This window comes from Ictidomys tridecemlineatus, chromosome 3 (genome assembly GCF_052094955.1).
Source record: "Ictidomys tridecemlineatus isolate mIctTri1 chromosome 3, mIctTri1.hap1, whole genome shotgun sequence".
Classification (NCBI taxonomy): Eukaryota; Metazoa; Chordata; class Mammalia; order Rodentia; family Sciuridae; genus Ictidomys; species Ictidomys tridecemlineatus.
Genome location: NC_135479.1, coordinates 140,438,789 through 140,460,680, shown reverse-complemented (window position 1 = coordinate 140,460,680; position 21,892 = coordinate 140,438,789). Strand labels below are relative to the sequence as shown.

Here is a 21,892-nt window from a genome sequence, read left to right as displayed (position 1 = left end):
GGGTAGTTAAAGCTGGCCCCACAGGCTTGCAGTAGGGACCCAGGTAACGGGGGAAAGACGTCTGCCCCAGTCCACCCAGCCCTCCGGGCCTGCGGGCCGGACGCCTCGGCGCGAGGCGGCGCGCGGCAGCATCTCTCAGGGAAGGGGACCAGAGTATTGATGGATGACTTTTTAGTCTTTCCTAGAAAATAAACCAGCTGCCACTGCTGAGGTAGAACTTTGCCCGGCTGTTTCTGCAGGCCCTTTCGGATTTGGGGTGCCAAATTGACTTCGCTGAGACTTGGGAGTGCAGCACCCTCTTAGATTAGTAGCAGGAGTGTCGCCTCTGGTCGCTGTATTGTCAGCTAAGGAACGATCTCTGCCCTGGCGTTTTTTGAAAGTGTTGTTTGGGGTGGGTGTTTGTGCGCGTGTTCAATGTGAACTCAAAAGCCGCAGTTTCTTTCTCCGCCTCGGTCTGGTTGACTCGCCAAAATTACTTGTAAAAATAACTAGAGCCCACCCTTCAGATTCCTATTACTTTCCAACCCCACTCTTCATGTCTTCCAGAAAAAAAGGGGGAAAAATGAAGGGAAGAAAATTACTTAGAAAAGATAGATTGCCTATATTTGTTATTACCTTTTACTTTGAAGTATTACTTTGCTTTCTACATATTTTTGAACACAGAAAAGAAAATAGGAAATTAGGTCTTTTTGGTTTTCTTAGTGGTAGGAAACAATGTCTGGTGACTGAAGTAATCAACATACTGTAATATGTTTCTCTTGTGTTTAAAATATAGCTTCCTCAAGGAGTAGATTAAAAGTTGAATCTATTCATGCTTTACACAAAGGAAAACAATCGCTTACACATGATGTAGTAAAATATTTTTATGTAGTGCTTTTGCAGTGAGAGAATATGAAGTATTTTGTCTCTTATTCATTCCGTTTTATTTATTTTGTAATCTTGCAGTTAACACCTTTCCTATGTTTGTGCACTCATTAAAGACTGTTAAGTGTTACATGTGATTCACTCATGTTGGAAAAATAAACAGAACTGTTAAACTACTTCAAGAAATTAATTCTTCCAAAGAAACTTTTCCCGTAGTGTAAAGTGGAAGAAATTAAATGCCTGCTTATTTACTCTCTTTTTGGAACAGTTGTACTGAATTTGTATTTTTTAAGTGAATGATATTAAAATTAAACTTTCTTGCTAAGGTAAATGTGAGCGGTCACTTGTCTTTTGTATGTGTTCTGCCAGAATTGTCATTCAGACCACAAATTTTTTTGGTTTTGTTGAGGACCTGACTATGTGACACAGTGATTTCATGTTGTTGTGAATCATTTTAGTATTACATTAAACCTGAATCTAAAGAACAAGTTGATTATAGGAGTATATCTAGATCATTATCTTACCTACTTTTAAATTGTTTTAGGAGCAATATGTTGAGCTTTTAAGAAATATTTTATTAACAAAAGACTGAAGGGTGTTTGTGAAGATTAATATGTAATCCCAAGGAAGTTTTATGTTACTATGGTATGATTTTTTTTTTTTAAGTGTTCTGTGCATTGAACCCAGGGCCTTACACATGCTAGGTAAGCACTACATATTCCCAACCCTTTTTAGTTTATTTTGAGACAGAGTCTTGCTCGCCTGAAAGTTGTCAATCCTGTATTAGTCTCCTATGGAGCTGGGATTACAGGCATGTGCTATAATTGCTGCATTGTGCTCTGAATTTTTATACATGTTATTATCCACACTTTTATACCATAGTTCTATATAAACCAGTATTTTTGGTTGATACTTTATCTGGTCAAAAGTGTTGAAAAGAAGATTACAAAGTATATTATAGACTTGGTAATTTGAACAAAAAGCTTCTAACAGATAATTTAAAGCTGATAACATCATTTTTTTGGTTGTTCACTATTTACCCTTCACTGTTAGGTATTTTAGAACACATTGCTTTCAACAGCCCATGAATTAAGTGTTATTATTCCTACTTTACATGTGAGAAATTAACTCAAAGTCATATAGCTAGTATTGATGGTAGAATTTCAACCCAGGAACATCTATTTTCTGTATTATGTGAAGCAGCCTTTCCATTTGCAAATAGGTATACTTTTCCTGTTTTTACAGGAAAAAAGTTTAGAAATGTTAAATAATTTGCTTAAAGACCTGTAGCTAAAGGGTAGCAGGGGAGAGAATATTAGTCAGGATTGGAGCCTTGTTTGAGGTAACTCCAAAATCCAGTCTTGCTTTTTTGCATGTACTTGATGAATTCAGATTTATACTAGCTAAAATATTTTGCTTAGACACTGCAGAAAATTTAAAGCTAAGTAAAATTACATCAAAATTGCTTCATAGACTGTTCTTTCGTAGTGTATAGAGTATTCATGATAGAGCTACTGTCTTTCAAGAGTTCGTATCCTAGGAAACAGAACATATTACTTAGAGTCTGTTTATAATTGGACCTGAATATAACTTATTAGGAACATTTTCTTAAAGTTTCTCTTCCTGTTTGTTTTTTTAAAAAAAATAGATCTTTAGGAAAAGAGAAATGTGTATGGGAATAGGTGACTACATCCAGTGAACAACGATCAAGGATCAATCTTAGAGGAAATTGCATAATACTTCTTGGAGCAGAAAAGATATAACTTGGGTTTGGGTCGGTTGAAATGAGAAGGAAAGCCATTCCAGATCCAGTGGACAGCATGCAAAAAGTTTTAGGGTATAGGAGTCATCAGTTAGTTTTGCCAATCCACTATTCATTCCCCTTTCATCTGATAGCAATAACTCAGTTTTCCTAGGGAACCACCCCTCTCAGTTACATGAATCTCATCCTGGCACAGGATATTCACATGACTCAGTCCTAACTGTTGGCCAATCAGTATAGTCCATTGCTCTACAATCTACAGTGATTGTTCAGAGATGAGCACATTTTTCTATCAGTTCACATGAATGTTAATTCTGATTTTTTTTTCTGAACTATTGAGAAAGAGGCATGCTTTGAGCCCTAGAGTTGCTGAGAAAATAGAATACGAGCTTGCCAGTAAAAGGAAGGCAAAGCCAAAAGATGAAAAGAAACGCCATGTTCTAAGAGACAGTGTTTGAACAGTGGGATCAGTAGCCATGCCTGAAGTTAGTGTTATACTTGGATTTTCAAATTATGTGAGCTAATAAATTCCATTTTCTGCTTAATTTCAGTAGAATGTTTTGATACAAAATAAACCAACAGCGAGACTGCTCGATGTTGTGGTGGGGCCAGTTTGGACAGAAGAAATTATTGGATCAGAGAATAAAAGAGCACCCTTTCACATATCTAGGAAGCTAGATCGATGATAGATTTAGACACAGGTCAACATTTATTCATTTATTTGTGCATATTTGGTGATTAAGGGACTTTGACAGTTGTAGGTATACAGCAAGGACCAAGAACTTAAGTAATCTTGAAAAGAAATAGGTAGGTATAAAGATTATTTGAATTAACTACTAGCAAAACTTCTATGTATTAGGTATTGTGCTAAGTAGTTTCGGGGGGACAAAAATAAGAAGAGGCCTCATGGGTATTTAACAATCTAGTAAGTTGGTTGGCTCCAGAAATAATTGAAATCTACAAGGGAATGAAAATAGTTCATTATGGACAATGAAAATGTACAAATGCTGACTGAGTTTACTTAAAAAATACCTGAACCATTAAATCTGGTAATGCTGTTGCTAATTGAAGCTAACACTGAGCTTTGTGTTGGTCAGCTTTCTTGTTCTGTGACAAAATATTTGAGATAATATTCTTAAAAGATAAAAAGGTTGGGCTGGGCATGTAGCTCAGTCATAGAGTATTTGCCTAGCATGTATGAGGCTCTGGGTTCAATCCTTAGCATCACACATAAACAAACAAGCAAACAAATAAAAAATAAATAAATAAAGAGTAAAGGTTTAATTTGGCTCTGAATTTCAGAGGTTTTTGACTGTAGTCCCTTATCTGTTGCTTTGGGCCTATGGTAGCGTAATGCATCCTGACAGGAGCATGTGGCAGAGGAGTTTATCCCATGGTTTATCACAAATGTTTATCACATGGTGGCCAGAAAGCAGAGAAACAAGAAGGGGCTGAAGTCCCAATTTCTCTTTAAGGGCACCTTCAATAACTTAACTTTCTTCTACCAATTCCCACCTCCTAAAGGTTCCATCATGTCTTGGTAACACCCGGAGTAGGGACCAATCCTTCCATGCAGGAGACATTTCAAATCCAAACTATAACAAGCTCTTAATATATTTCAGATATTATGTTAAGATGTAAGTATTTCTCATGAAGTTATAGCAACCATATGAGTTGTAAGTACTGTTTTTCATCCCTAAAAAAAGTTGAGACTCAGGAGATTAAGTAATTTAATCAAGATCTCATAGCTAATAAGTGTTAGAATGAGGATTCTAATACAGATACTTGTGGTTTTGAACACAAGTCACACTGTCAAAGAAGTTTGAATCATAGAATTTCTTTGATTTGTGTGATATCTTTAAAGGATTGATAATACCTCTATTAATCATGTGCAGCAAATAGAAATGTAAATCTGAAGTTTTTGAGTACCGTAGGGCTACATCAATAAATTCGAGAATCACAGAATTTTTAAGATTCTTGAAGGAAAAGTGGAAAGAATAGAAAAGCCAATTGCCAGCATTTATAAGGCTAATTTTTTAACCTGATGAAAAAAGCAGAAATGCGATTTCATAACCATACTTGTTCTAGACTTATAGAATCATAAAGCCTAAAAACCATCTAAGTTATTTTATGTAAAAGAAGCATTCTCAAATGATGTGCTTAGGTTTTGTAGTGAGGTGGTATACTGTTTCATAGAAGGCAAGCAGGAGTCATAATTGAAGCTGTAAGAAATCTCTTTTGAGTGGAAGATAGAAAACAAGAAACCAAGCACTCAGCATTGGGAGAAAGTATATGGTTGAGCATAGGATGGGGTTGAGGAGAGAGACCTAAGTAAGATTACACACTAAAGAAAACAAATTAAGATGTAGGGGGTATGCCGAAGTAATGCAGTATTATTAAAAGTCATAAGGATTGAGACTTTATGAAATAAATACTTGTTTCTTAGGTTAGAAGATGATGATATTAAAATACCATTTAATTTTTCAAGGATGCAGTCTGTAACTTGCAAAATTATGGTTTTGTAATTCCTGGAAATATGCACTGGAGTGCCAGGTCTCAAGTGGAAATATGGGTTCTTCTTGGATCCTCATTGTTGTCTACTTTGTATCAGTCACGATACATATACTATAAATTATTCTAGGACTGTGTTTTCCAGTGTGATATTCACTAGCTATATGTGCTATTAATAAAAATTTTTGGCTTCAGGTGCAGTGGCATACATTTGTTGTCCTAGCTATTTGTAGGACTGAGTCAGGAGGATGACCACTTGAGCCCAGGAGTTTGGAGCCATTATGAGCAATATAGTGGAATCATTTCTAAAACAAATTTATTTAAAATTAAAAAGTTGGGGACTGAGGGTGTAGTAGCAGATATTGAGACATAATGTCTTGAATAGAAAGGAAATTTGCTTCTGTATTATTTATTTTATAAATCATACTTCTTTGGGCATTTAGGCTATTTCTTATTTTGCATTTTTATAAAATAACACTTTGAGTATCCTTTTATATAACCCTTTTCTTATATCTCTTATTATTGCCAATGAGTAAATTCCCTGAATTGGAATTGTTTGAACAAATAATAAGCAATTTTAAAAACTTATGCAAACTTAACTTACAAGCAGAGGTCAAAAGCATTTCCTCATCAAAAGTGTTACATATTAAAGCCTGGCTATATTTACAGGCTACCCACAAACACTTGTTTTTGAACATGATAGTCAGCCTAACTCCTATTTCATGCCTCTTTGTATTTGACAGCCATGATCTCCTGCATGTTTCTTTATAAAGAGAGAGGAGCTGGGCTTTGTGGCGGACATCTGTAATACCAGCTCTGGAGGCTGAGGCAGGAGGATCGTGAGTTCAAAGCCAGCCTTAGTAATGGCTTGGCACTAAGCAACTCAGTGAAACCCTGTCACTAAACAGTGCTTGCCTTGCACATGTGAGGCACTGGGTTTGATCCTCAGCACCATCTACAACTAAAAAAATATTAAAAAAAAAATAGGGCTGGGGATGTGGCCTAGTGGTTGAGTGCACCCGAGTTCAATCTCTGGTAACCATTCCCCCATAAATTAAAGAAAGAGGGAGTGTGGTGGAGAGAGGAGAAAATGATAAAAAACTTTATTGAAGTACCCCTGCCATAGAGATCTGGGCTACAGTGATTGAAGTTGCTGTGTAAGAAACTTGCAATTTAGAGGCTTTGGTTTTGTTTTGTTTTAGGAACTTCATTCCAAATTTTTATGCTTGTTTTAATATAAATCTATGGTTTTAAACTAACCATTAGTAATGACCAAAAGAAGTAATTTGCTATAGTGATTATTCTTTTTGTTTTTCTATAATCTACTTCCCATTGCATACCTCAATTTCAGTACTGTTCTAACCAAGCCTTTATGGAAATGTGCATTCAGAAGCCAAATATGGGATACTAAGAATACATTTCAGGGCTGGGGATATGGCTCAAGCGGTAGCATGCTCGCCTGGCATGCGTGCAGCCCGGGTTTGATCCTCAGCACCACATACCAACAAAGATGTTGTGTCTTCCGAGAACTAAAAAAAAAAATAAATAAATATTAAAAATTCTCTCTCTCTCTCTCTCTCTCCCCTCTCTCACTCTCTCTTTAAAAAAAAAGAATACATTTCAGAAAGTGTAACATTTATAATTTTTATGACTCATTTTACAACTGTGCTACCATTTACATTTAAAATGAAGGATCTATATCTCTCTATATGTATCTATATTCTCATCCCCGTGCTTTCTTTCTCTTCTACCTCAGAAACAAGTACAAGTCTGGTATTGAAACAATGGGAAAGAGACTTAAGAGGTAAAAGACTTGTGTTACTTAAGTTTCATGCACATACATATGTGTGCTTTATAAAAAAAGACAAGGTCACAGGGAGGGCAGGAAGATCATGGCTATTGAGTATAAAACTGAAATAAGATTGAAATTTAAATTTTGGGGAAATCCAGACTTAGTTGTACTTAGTTGTAATTATTTTTTAAATAGAAAGTATAAATAGTAGGATGGATGCCTTTAGGAAAGGTGAGAAAGATGAGTTATAAGGACCACAGAATCCATGTTGAGATTAAGAAGAATGGCAATAGCATCGGAGCCAAGAATTTCTTAAGTTCCAATACTTTTTACAGTGCCTGTCTTAGGGAGCTGATGGTTAATGCTATCTCATAACATCAAATACTTTAAAGTAGTATAGTAGTATATAAATTTATTATTTTCAGTTCACTTATGAGTTATTCCAGTCATACTTGGAAAAAAATGTTTGGTAAATGTAGTCATTCACACAAAGGAATATTATTTTGAAATCCTGATGAAGCCAGGGGTATCCAATATAATGCTGCTAATTTTAGAATCATAAACTAGTCCTAAAAATTTAAGGTATTTCCTTACTCATTTTTTAACATTCTTCTTTGCTATTCTAAATTTCCAGATTTTTGTTTTCTGAAGAGTGTTAAACCAAGGATTTAAATTGATTTATTTAAACTTTTTTCTTACAAAAACTTGATTATAGGTTTTTCCATTAAAAACAAGTGTTTTTGTTGTTGTTGTTGGTGGTGGTTTTTCTTCCCCTGGATACTAGGGATGGAACCCACAGGCACTTTACTACAGAGCAGCATTCTCAGGCCTTTTTATTTTTTGTTTTGAAACAAAGTCTCACTACATTGCACAGGCTGGCCTCAATCATGTGGTCCTTCTGTCTCAGATTCTCAAATCCCTGAGATTACGGTGTACACCACGATGCCAGGCCAAAAGAGGTTTTAGAAAATGATTTGTACATCATAGACAGTGAAAATAAGTTACAATGTAAGAGAGGACTTATTTCCAATAAATACAGCAAATAAATATGCAGAGCATATGTAGAATTTATTCAGACAAGAAAAAGATAACCAAATAGAAAACTGATGAAACACTTGAAATGGTAGAACTAAAGAGAATTCCAAAGTGCTCAATCACTAGTAATTAAAGGAATGGAAAATAAATCCACACTGAGGTGCTATTTTAAAAGCTGATAATACAAGTACTAGAAAGAATGTAAAACAGTGGGGACACCTAGACAATGCTGATCGGAGTTTGAACTGGTAAATTGATTTTGAAAATAATTAGGCACTATTTAGAACAGTTTTTAAAAAGCATATATTCTATGGCCCAGAAATTCTACTCTGACATATATACCCCAAAGAAATTTGCATATATATATATATATCTTTATATATATATATGTGCCAGGATATGTTTATAAGAACATTTAGAGCATTTCTTATATTTGACAAAATAAAAACAATTCAGGTGATTCATCAAAAAAGTGGATAAATTAATTGTGGTATACCTATTTATATGATTTCACAGAAGTGAAAATGAGTGAGTTACAACTGCATACAATTTCATGGATGAATCATAGAAACAATGTTGAGCAAATGAAGTATGACACAATATATGTTTTCATATATATGAATACAAATATATTCAAATGAAGTTCAAAAACAGGAAAAAACACAAATTCTAAAATAAAGAAAAGCAAGGAGTGATTACCTTAAAAATAAGTGGTTACTTCATGGAAGAAGGGGAAAGTTATAATTAGGAAAGAGTTCTGTCGATTAGGGGTCAGGATATATTTCTGAATCACTAGAAGTGTTTTATGCCTTAAGCAATGTGGTGATAACATGGTTGTTCATCTTATATTTTTTGTAAAATTGAATTGTGCATTTATGATTTACTCAGTTTTCTTCATTTATGTTCTGCTTGTTTTAGGCTAACTTCTACTTTTCTTTTTCTTTCTTTCTTTTTTTTTTTTTTGGTACTGCGTATTGAATCTAGGGGCACTTAACCACTGAGCCACATCCGAAGCCCTTTTTATATTTTATTTAGAGATTGGATCTCACTGAGTTGCTTAGAGCCTTGCTAAGTTTCTGAGGCTGGCTTTGAATTCACAATCCTCCTGCCTCAGCCTTCCAAGCTGCTGGGATTACAGGCATGTGCCACTGAGCCCAGCTAACTTCTACATTCTTAACTTATATATTTCTCATAGCAACTCTTCTTTTTGACTTTTTCCTTCTCCCTCATCTTGCTACCATCCATTCTTCCTCAATTAGGCACTTCTTTTCTTGCTTCATTAATTCCCTGTGCTTACTTCTCTATTGTCATGAACAATATTGTCTTTTGTGGTATTTCCTTGTAGGAAATATATTAGCTTTCTATTGCTGTATTTAAAAAAATTACCAAAAATTTAGCAGGTATGGTGGCAACATCTGTAATCTCAAGAAGGTTGAGGCAGGAGGCTTGAAGTTTTGAGGCCAAACTGGGCAACTAAATATTTTTAAAAGAGGCAAAAGATTGGTAGCGCACTTATCTGGTTTGCCCAAGGCCCTCAGTTCAATCCTAAGTACTAAAAAAAAGTTACTGAAAATTTAGCAGCTTAAGACAACACCCACTTTACAGTTGTATAGGTTAGAAGTCTAGACTCAGCTAAATTAATCAGTCTCACAAGGCCAAAATCAATGTTGGCAGGTTGGGCTTTTATTTATGGAGGTTTGAAGTAAGAGTTTGCTTTCAGGCTCATTCAAGTTTTGGCATAATTCACATCCTTGTGGTTATGACTGAGGTTCCAATTTCCTTGCTAATTGTAGCTTCATGCCACTTTAAGGTTCTGGAGGACATTTGCATTCCATACTACATGACTCTCTCTATATTCAAGTTAGCCATGATATGACAATTCCTTCTCATGCTTTCAGTATCTTTGACTTTCTCTTCTGCTACTGTCCAGGGGTTTGTGATGAATTTGGGGTTATCCATATTCATTCTCTCATTCTCTCTCTCTTTTTCTATCTTTTGGTAATGAAGATTGAGCCCAGGGCCTCATATATGCTAGGCAAGCACTCTACCTCTAAGTTATATCCCCATCCCAGAGTATCTCTCTTTTGGTTAAATCCAAGGTCAGCTGATTAATAAACTTAATTTCAATTGCAAAATATGCAAAAATACCTTCCCACAAAGAAGATAATTGGAGAATGATATGCCATATTTAAATTCACAGATCAGGTGTTAGGATGGTGTCTTACTCCATTTCATACTGCTATAACACAATACCACAATCTGGGTTAATTATAATTGACAGAAATTGACTCATGGTTCAGGAAGACAGCGACTAAGAGGGTTGCTTCTGACAAGATTCTTCTTCCTACATCATAGCATGCACCTCTTAAAGGTCTCATCTCATAATGCTGTTACAGTGATACCTAAATTTCAACATGAGTTTGAACGGAGACAAACATTCAAACCATAGCAGATGAGAAATTTACAGAGGGATGGAATTTTAGGATTCCACCTAACAGGTTCTGCCTTATCTCTTTATTGTACAGTATCTACTGCCTTTTGGTGTTTGTTTTAATTGAGAGATAAAAACTACATATGTGTGTGTGTGTGTGTATGTGTGTATGTGTGTATATATATATATATATTTGTGTTGTACAAAATTATATCTTTATATGTATACATTGTGGAGTGGCTAAATCAAGTTAGTTATATGGCACTTAACATAATGTCCTCCAAGTTTATCCATGTTGTAAATACAGGATTTCTTTCTTTCTTTTTCTTTTTTTTTTTTCTTTTTCTTTCTTTTTTTTTTTTTTTTAAGGCTAAAGAGAAAGAGCAGGCTGGGGCTGTAGCTTAGTGGCAGAGCGCTTGCCTAGCATGTGTGAGGCACTGGGTTTTATTAGCACCGCATAAATTAAAAAAAGAGAGAGAGAGAAAGAGTTTGCGTGTATGTATGTCTGAATGAATATATCACATTTTCTTTATCTGTTCATTATTGAGGGATGCTTAGGTTGATTCCATATCTTGGCTATTGTGAATATTGCAGTGAACATGGAAATGCTGGTATCTCTTCCATTTTTTCCATCTTTGGGGTATATACCCAATAGTGGAATTGTTGGATGATATGGATAGTTCTGTTTTTTAAATAATGAGGAACCTCTATATTGTTTCTGTAATGGCTATATTAATTTACATTCCCACCAATAGTGTACAAGGGTTACATCTTCTCCACATCTTATCAACATATGTTTGCTTTTGTCTTTTTGATAATAGCCATTTTAACAGTTGTATGGTTTGTAAATATTCTCTCCCATTCTCTATGTCATTGATTGTTTTCTTTGCTATGTAGAAGCTTTTTAGTTTGGTATAATCATTTTAATTGCTTTTGTTTTTGGGGTCTTACACAAAAAATCATCCCAGACCAATGTTTCCCCTGTTTCCGTTTAGTAGTTTTACAGTTTCAGGTCTTAAATTTAAGTTTTTAAGCCATTTTGAGTTGGTTTTTGTATATGGTTTAAGATAAGGATCTAATTTCATTGTTCTGCATACAATTTTCTTAAGACCATTTGTTAAAGATAGTGTCTTTCCTCCAGTACATTCTGGGAAGGTTTCTCAAAAATCAATTGACCAAAAAATATGTGGATTTATGAGCTTTTTATTCTGTTCTTTTGATCTATGTGTCTGTTTTTATGCTACTGCCATAATGTTTTGATTTATTATAGCTTCATAGTATATGATGTTTTTCTCTACATTCGTTCTTTTTGTTCAGGGTTGCTTTGGCTATTTAGGGTCTTTTGTGATAATATAAACTTTTTAGGACTACTTTTTCTGTTTCTGTAAAACATCTCATTGGAATTTTGACAGAGGTTGCATTGAATCTAAAGATTGCTTTGGATGATATGGACATTTTGACTATTATTTCAAACCATAAACAAGGAATATCTTCATTTTTTTGTCCTCTTCAATTTCTTTCAACAGCATTTTATAGTTTTCAGTGTACAAATACTTCTTGGGCTAAGGCATTCTTGCATCACAAGTGTAAATCCCACTTGATGAGTGAATTTTCATTTTAATATGCTGTTGAATTCATTTTGCTAGTATTTTGTTGAGGATTTTTGCAACTATATTCATCAGAGATTTTAGTGTATAATTTTTTTTTCTTGTGCCCTTTTCTGGATTGATAGGGTCATGTTGACCTTCCAAAATGAGTTTGGAAGTTTCGCTTCTCTTCAAAATTTTTTTTAAAGAGTTTAAGAAGATAGTTTTTAAATGCTTCTTAGAATTCAGAAGTGAAACTATCAGGTCCTAGACTTTTCTTTGATGGGAGAGTTTTTGTTACTGATTTAGTCTCCTTACTCTTTATCAATCTGTTCAAAATTTCTGTTTGTTTATGATTCAGTCTTGGTAGCTTGTATGTTCTTAAAAATTTATCCCTCTTCCAATATACTGAGCATACAATCCTTGAGTGTTATTGAATGGATGGATGCATGGATGGATGGATGAATAAGAAAGGAAAAAGGAAATGATTAAGAGGCTGTTCAGAGGCTCTCTGAACTTCGGAATTGATAATAGCTGATTTCTGTGTAATTAGGTTTAATGGGGATCCCTGGGACTTTAATGATAGCGAGGAATTCATTCAGGACATTCTTAAAGATAATACTAGTGACTATTCTCTTTTTGCTTTTCTTAGGTATGCAGACCTTCTTTAATTGGTGTTATAGAAAATCAAAATCAGTTCCCTAAAATATAACCAGTGGCAGTATGACAGTTTCTAGGTCTTTGCAAAATTTTAAACCTTTTTTTAATGAAGTAGGCTTTGTATGTTTATTCAATGTTTACAACTTTAATAATTATGTAACCCTCAGTTGTTTAAGAGAATGATAACATGGTGTTTTTTTTGTTTATTTGTTTTGTTTTTGTGTTTTTTAGCCTAGTAAATTTGTTGTTTCTGACAATCTTTTTGGGTACTGGGATTAAACCCAGAGGTGTTTTGCCAATGCGCTACAACAGGGTATCATTAAGTTACTTAGAGCCTTGCTAAATGGCTAGACTGGCCTTGAACTTGAGATCCTCCTGCCATAGCCTCCCAGGTTGCTGGGATTACAGGTGTGTACTACCATGCCCAGCTCTGACAATCTTTTTTTTTTTTTTTTTTTTTTAGTTGTAGTTGGACACAATACCTTTATTTTATTTATTTATGTTTATGTGGAGCTGAGGATCGAACCCAGGGCCACACATGTCAGTGAACCACAACCCCAGGACCCCCGCCCCCCGTGCCCAGCTCTGACAATCTTATCATCAAGTGACAAACTGTAGCCTCAAACTTTAGTAACCATAAAATCACCTGTGACACTTTAAAAAATTGTGCAGTCTTAGATCTGACCCTTGGAGAGTCTAAATCAGAAGATCTGATGTTGGGTCCCTTAAACTACATTTTTAATAAGCTGCCTGATGGTTCTAGGTATAGGTGGTCAGGAACCACCACTTGAGAAATAATTCCTTAGACTTTATTACTTTTCATTAAAATTTATTTAGGAAGATATTAATTTTTATATTAGGTTCTGTGGCACGCTATATAGGAATTCACAGAATCATGTAAGAAATGCAAAATTTGAGACACCATCCCAGAATTAGAATTTGCATTTGCATTATAGCTTGAGAAACTCTGCTATAAAGTTAATCAGGAATTGAAGTTCTTTTTTTTCCACAGAGTCTCTGAATTAGGTAAACAGTTCACTCCATTAATCTAACTCAATACAACATAAGGTGGCCATTTTGAATATATGACTTTTATTGTGTTGAGAAACAACTCTTGTCTATTTAAACAAATGTGCAATCCTGATTCTGACTCCTGGAGAGTCTGAATCAGAAGATCTAGTGTTGAGTTCATTAAACTATATTTTTAGCAAGCAGCCTGATAGTTCTGGGTACAAGTGGTCAAGAACCACTACTTCATTATCAAGGCTTTAAAGTTATGCAAAAACCTAGAAATTGTTCTATTGCCAGTGGTCATATTTTAAGGGACTGACTCTTATGTTATGACACCAATTAAAAATGATCTGAATACGAGTTTTTGACACCAAAAGAAAGCATATTCACTAGTATTATCTTTGAGAATGTTCTGATTGAATTCCATTATATTATTCACAGGTGGGGCTGGGATAGTGGCTCAGTGGTAGAGCATTTGCCTAGCATGTGTGAGGTACTGGGTTTGATTCTCAGCACCTCATATAAATAAACAAAGTTCCATTGACAACTAAAAAATATTAAGAAAAATATTACTCACAGATAATTAAACTTGCTCCCCCCCCCAGATAATCTTGGAGTTAAGTATATAGTTGACCCCAGTTAATCTGACCCAGTACAATATGGGGTGACCAAATTGAGTCTGTGCTAAGAAATAGCACCCCTCTATTTAAAAAAAACAAAAGGACCCACTTTGGGGATGCTGAAGGCAAAAAAAAAGTTATGACACCAGATACCTTGCTCCTAGAATATGATGTGCTGAGTACATCATGGATGTGTATATAGCTAGAGTTAAATGTGATGTTAGCAAGTCCTTTTGGACCGTGCCTTGGCTCAGCTGGACCCTTGCCTAAGTTGTGCAGAAAAAGGAGCTATAGTACAGAAATCCCAACTTGAATCCAGAACTCAGTCGTTTTTGAATTATCTTGTCCCCACTTCTATCTTGGTAATTGTGCTTTCTACCAAAATTATTATATCAGAAGCAAGGTTCTGCTTCTCACATAGTGTCTTTGTTTCTAACATCACTTTTAGAAGACTATTACTTGCTCAGTTGCTCATCTTGCTTGTGAAAACATTGTTTAGTAAAACCAGTAACTAAACATCCTTCTGGTCAAATCAGTGCCCATCACAAGTTTTGTTAATTTTACGATTTATAGTTCTTGCAGTTTGTAAACACTTCCTTTTTTTTTTTTTTTGAGAGAGAGAGAGAATTTTTTAGTATTTACTTTTTCGTTTGACACAATTGTTGTATGTGGTACTGAGAATCGAACCCGGGCCGCATGGATGCCAAGCGAGCATGCTACCGCTTGAGCCACATCCCCAGCCCCCACTTCCTTATTTTCTAACATAAGATAATGAACAACAGAACTTAAAGACATGATTATCCTTTTTTTTTCTCCACAGAAGAGAAATTTTTCATAATAGGTATTAATTTTTCACCCTTTATGTTATCTTCTCTTTACAGGATCCTTAAGAGTCTTAGAGACAAGATATTTACAAGTGACTATACCTGTTGTGTCCCATGCTCATGTGTCACTGACTAAACCATATTTGGCAGGCCTCTTTCCCCATTACAAAATTGCTACTAAAAATATGAAAATTGCATTCCTAGAGTAAAACGATTTTCTTTTATATAATTTCATATGACAACTGATGCTAGAGAATAATATCAGGAACAGCATTGATCATTTCATATCAAAGAGCAGGAGCCTTTCAAAGTCATTAATGTGGTCAGTTTTTAACCCTCATTTGACCAAATTCTTTTTTTTTTAATATTCATTTATGTCTTGTTCTCCACCTTTTTCATATCCAATATAGTAATGTTTTATATGACATGTTAACCAAAGTATATTTTAAAGTGCTACCAAAAAATTTTACAAATACCAACAGTTCAATGCCAACTTTTGATTACTCATTTTCAGTAAATCTCAAATTTGTGAACCCATATTTTAAAAGGCTCTTGAATTTAACTTTACTAGTTTACCTAGAATAGTTAGTCTGATTTTCTTTGTGTATCCAGCAGATTAATTGAAGCCAATTTCACCCAAGATTTATTTTTATTCTTTAAACAAAAGAATATTTATGTTACATATGATGACTTTCTAGTATAATCTTTAGGATTTGTCATAGTGATGAAAGCTAACATAACTCATAACTTTTCATTTTCCTTAACTTGTTGCATTATCATCATTCAAGTGCATATCAAAGGTATAACTTATTTTTATATTTATATATGTTTTCTGGAATAAGGAATGTTATTGTACCATACAGCTATAGTACAGTTGCAGTTTCATAGTTATACTGTGTTAAAAAACTTCTTAGTACAGTTTCTAAATGGGAGCAAACACAGAAACTCACAGAGGTAATAACAGAAACCAATTATTTAGTTTATCAGGAAGGAAAAAAGAAAAGTAAAGCTGTTCTTAGTTGCCAACATTCGAATCATTGTCTTAAGACTAGACATCCTAAGCTTGTTCTACCAATATACAATTCTTTTGGGCATATCAGATTACTGCAGAACACTGTTCTCAAAAGGTGGTTGCTAGATCAATAACAACAACATCACTTGGGAAATTGTTGGAAGTATATTTATTTGGTCTCGCCCCAGATCTGTGATTATCAGAAATTCCAGGGTCAGGACCCTAGCAATCTGGGGGTTTTGTTTTCTTTCTTTGTTTTTTGAGGGTCTCAATATGCTATCCAGGCTGGCCTGGAACTCCTGAGTTCAAGACCTGCCTCAACTTCAGGAATAGTTAGGACTACAGGCATGTGCCTCATACCTAACTGCAGCCTGTGTTTTATTTTTAATATTTTTTTAGTTATCAATATTTATTTCTATATGGTGCTGAGAATTGAACACCAGTGCCTCACACATTCTAGGCAAGCACTCCACCACTGAGCCACAACCCCAGCCTAGCCTGTGTTTTAATAAGCCCTTCAAATCAAGGGTTAAATGCTAAAGTTTGATAACTGCCTTAAAATACAGAAAATGTTATGATAGTTATATATCAATAAAATGTATATACACATATGTCAAAAAAATTTATTTATGTGTCAGTACAATTTCTATAACAGGTTTAGGACATTAATTAATTTTGACAGTTTACAAAGTAAAGAATTTATCTAAATTTTAAAGTTCTAGTTTTGGAGAACCAGTATCTTAAAATCTTCATAGTTACCACTTTCCATTGGAAGTCTTATTGTTTTGCTTGTGGATGTATAGAAAAAATAATACTTGGTATAACATTTCTTCCCCCTTAAAAACGTTCTTAACTGAAAAATTTTATATTACTTTTTAGGAATTATTTGGGGTGGGTGGGAGGTAAAATGATGATCGTAATATGAAAACATTTTATTAAGCTTTTACTAAACAGTTTTTTAAATTACAGTGAATTTCCCCCAAGAAAATAAAGGAATAAAAATTTCAGGAAATAGCAAAAGGTAGGTCAGGGAGCATGAGAAAGACTTAGAAAAATAGTCCTCATCTCTTCCCATTATTAATTTTGTGATATAGGGGGTTGAACTCAGGGCCTTGTTCATGCTCAGCAAATATGCTACCACTGAGCTACATTCCAATTCTACCCCCCTCCCCTTTTTAAAAAAATTTTGAAATAGGGTCTCACCAAATGGCCCTGGCTGGACTTGAACTTGTGATCCTCCTGCCTTAGTCTTCCAAGTTGCTGGACCTACAAGCATGTGCTATCAATATGCCCTGCTAATTTTTTGACCTTCTTGTCTGTCTTAGACCATTTTCCATTGCTACAATAAAATATCAGAGGTTGAGCAATGTATTATGAAAAGAGATTTATTTATTTCTAGAGAACTGATCTAAGAACTGACCAGAGCCAGCTTCTGCTTAGCTCTGGCAAGGGCCTCATGGTGGATAGCGTCATAGTGTCAGAAGAGATCACATGGTAAAAGAAAAGGACAGAGGGGTCAGTCTTGCTCTTGCTCTCAGAATGAACTAACCAGCCTTGGTCCCAGGAGAACTCTGGTCTCTTTCAGATGTGCCTCTGATGATCTAATGGCTGGCTGTAAGATCCACCTTTAAAAGGTTCCACTGTGTCTCAACATTGCTATACCAGGGACCAAGCTTCCAACTTGGGTTCACACTTAAAGCATATCTAAACCATAGCGTTGTCTTAAGATCTGAAGGAAAATCCAGTCCAATGACATTGTAGGATACATAGTCAGTTTACAAGCCTACATATCTTAAAGCTAAGTATGTCAGAAGTAATAATTTAATGATAATATCTATTATGATTCTCTAGAGAAACAAAATCAATAGAATGTATATATAATTATAAGAGGGGATTTATTAGATTTTGGTTTACATGATTACACTCTGGATAATTTCACAATGGCTGTCTACAAGCTGAAAAGCTGGGGAAACCAATAGCTCAGTCCAAGAAACTCGACACCTCAGAATAAGAGGGGCCAATCTTAGAGCCCCAGTCTGAGACTGAGGCATGGAAGTTCCCTGGAGAGTTGATGGTGTGAGTTTCACATTCAGAAGCTAAGGAACCTGGAGTTTTATGTTCCCAGATGATGGCAGCAGCAAAAAAATGTACCCAACCAAGAAGAATTGAGCATATGGACAGACAAGGTTTCCCTTTTTGTTTTTTGTTTCACTCAGTCCCTAGCCTATTAGATTGGTGCAACCCACATTCAAAGGGAGGTCTTTCCCTCTTGGTTTGCTGACCCACATGCCAGTCATCCCCCATCTCTGGAAACACCCTCACAGACATACCCAGAAATGTGCTTTACCAATTTTCTGGACATTTCACAATCCAGTCAAGTTCACAACCGTAATTAACCATCATATTATCTAATGTTCATATTAAGTAGCATCCCTTAAAGATCCCTGATTTTTATTAGGATAACGGAGCTGCCTATGAATCACGTAACCTGTTTTTCTGCATTTTAAAATAATTTATAGTATAATTGTTCTAAAAAAGCTAGTCTACTTTTACATTGATTTTTGAATTCAAAGAAATACAAGGTTTGAATTTAAGTTCAATAATTTATTTCATATGACCCATAGGCAGGTTTCCTGACCTTCCTAAATAGTAGTTTATTCAAAATCTGTAAGCTCTACCTCATAAGGACATTTTTTGTGGATTAAATGAAATTATAACCATGTCGTGCAATTAATAAAAGTTTCAGTCTTCATCTGTGTTTAAAAACTATTAGCTGTCTTTATATTTTCTTTCCTTTTGCTTTCCCTGCTTACTTTAGTAACACATTTTTTAATTTAGTAAAATAAATAAATAAATTTAATTGAGTAAAAAAATGTATTCTGAGCCCGTTTCTGATTCTGTTCTAGGGGTGGATGCAGCTTTGATGTATATGCTTTTTGAATCTAAAATAAAACAATTCTAGTTAATTTGTTAGTCTTGTTTTACATTTCATTTATATTATAGTATGTATATATATACACATATACATATATATATATATCAGTATTAAATTGTAGTATCATTGTTCTAAATTTACATTTTCCTCCTAATATAGACAGTAAAGATGGTTACTGATAATTGCTCTTGTGCTTTCCCAGAGGTTTTTGTTGAAGTCATTTATTGTACTGAATTGTGCTTTAAGAGTTCTGTTTTATTTTTAATTTTTTGATTGTCATTAAGAATTTTAAAACTTCCAGAGAAATTATTTTAGTTATTTTTAGATTTTTCTATTATTTGAAGTAAGAATTTATCAAATAGTAATTTCATTTTGATAGCAAAATTTCCATGGTTATAATAATGCCTTTTGTTTATAAAATACCTTTTTCCAAACACCAGAATTATCATCTGTTTTCATTACATGGTTTTTATATTTCACAACTAAGTGTGAAATTTACATTGTCCCAGTCTTGTATGTCACCGACAAAGCAAGACCCAGATTTTCAGACTGCAGAATAGATCTCTTAGCTAAATCCAGTTGGAGCTCTGAGTTTGATTTAATTTTTCACTTTGGTAGTTAAATTTCCTTTTAATTTTTTTTCACAGGGTAGCTTTGGAAATATGCACCAGAATTTTATCAGCCTACAGACATATTTCAGCATCCTACTCTCTATGTGAAAAATATAACTGTGGAGGGGGGAAAGCTGTTTTTCTAAATCATTCACTATTCACGAAAAGCAATTTTTCTGAGCAAATGTATTCAAACTGATAAAAAAATAATGTTTGAAAACAATGATATGTGAGCTATGCTCACAGTGATAAATCCCTGTAGTCCCAGTTACTGGGGAGGCTAAGGCAGGAGGATTTCTTGAGTTCTGCCTGGACATGGTGAGACCCCATTAAGAAAAAAAAAAAAGAGAAAAAGAAAAGAAAATGCCATCCCATCCCTAAGAACTTTTCTAATAAGACATTGTTTAAAGATCTTACAGCTATTATACTTTTAAAAGAGAAGAACATATAGTCAAAAAAAACAGGGAATTATTTTCTAAAGGTCTGAGACTATAACTGGGTGTGTATTTGTGTATAGGCATAGTTAAAGATGGGAGTAAATCTCCCAAGTTGAAAGCGTAGTGACAGTTGATGTAGAGAATGGTAAGATCTCAGACTGGGGATATAGTTCAGAGGTTAGAATGCTTATCTAGCATGTACTAGTTCTGGGTTTGACCCCTAGTACCACCAAAAAAAAAAAAAAAGGAAGGAAAACAGAATGGTAAGATCACTTAAGGCTTCTTTTCCAGTTGGCTTACATACATTGCTGAAGACTGGATTTTTTTTTCTCTTTGGGAATCTCTGGGAAAGCCTAAGAGAACAGACTTCTGGAATAGTGGTATTTATAAATGCCAAGTGAAAACAGGCCTATATTATACCCTACAAAGGAAGTCTGTATCAATAAGGCTTAGTGTGTGTGTGTGTGTGTGTGTGTGAATATATATATATACATATACATACACATATACATACACATACATACAGAGCTTCCAAACCAAATTTTAGTATTATGTAAATATGAAATGAAAACTAAGTAACACTAGATATTTGAAGAATATCTCTGACATCAAAGTAATTTAGAACAAAAGGGACCCAGAAAAGCACAGTGCAGACAACAAGAAAAGAAAGGGGGGAACCTTTTAAAGTCTAAAATTGATATTCTGAATGGAAATAAAGAAGATATTGCAGGGATGAAATATAATAGGGGGCCTACTAAAAAGGAACACAGGAACATTCATAGAACAAAAAAGGGATCTGGGAAATTGGAAGTATTATATCTCTCAGAATAAAGTTGAGACATTCCAACAAAGTAGGGAAAAAGAAACAGAAAAAAAATATAATGTAAGAGGTTTAACTTCTATTAGGGCTGTAGAAAGAACAAAAAAGGGAATACAAAAGAGGTTTTACAAAACCAAGGACACAAGTATCTAGATTGAAAGAGCTCACCAAATGTTCTGCATAATGAAAGAAAGAAAAAAGATTTACATCAGAACACCTTGTGGTATTTCAGAATACTGATATCATAGACAGTGCATTGACAAATTTGCTGTAGGGTTGTGGTGCATGAAATAGATCATGAAACTATATGATCGGTACAGCAAGAATTCTCCAATGAAGTGGTAACCAAACTTTTGAATGGTGACATGACTCTACCCCAGTCCAGTGACATATAAAAGACATCAGTCCAGGCTGATTTTTTACTCTATATTAGGTATATAAGCCACTAAATTTTGGGTGGGCCTGTAACACGTATGGGAGGTACCCAGAAAGTAACTTGTATTTTTAAATTGTATATCCTTTGCATTATCTATTTGCTGCTTAGTACTGAAGTGAAAGCAATATTTAGTTTATATGGCTTTCTTCTTATTAATCCAGACTTCGTGATCTGCCCTACGTCAAATAAGAAAATCCCAACAGTGTGCAGAAAGGGAAGGAAAGAAAGGCTTCGAATGTATCAGATTTTTCTACAGCAGTACTGGTAGTTTGAAGACTGGAGCAAACCTTGAAAACTCTTAGGGAAAAAGTTTCCATCAAAAATTTTATGCTGGGACTGGGGATGTAGCTCAGTGGTAGAGCACTTGCCTAGCATGTATGAGGCCCTGGATTCAATCCCCAGTACTGGGGGAAAAAATTATGCTGAATGAAACTATCAGCCAAATGTTAGGCTAGAGTTCACTTTCAGACATGTAAGACCTATATCCTTTTTTTAGGAAGCAACTCAAGCAAAGATATATCTAGATCTAGGTAAATAGGGATCTA

General features: G+C 34.7%; 1 protein-coding gene across 18 annotated transcripts in view; it reads left to right on the top strand.

The window, feature by feature from the left end:
• The window catches only part of Lrch3 (leucine rich repeats and calponin homology domain containing 3), a 126,115-nt gene that overhangs the window by 3,546 nt on the left and 100,677 nt on the right, over nt 1-21,892 (top strand). The gene's annotated exons all lie outside the window — the stretch shown is intronic.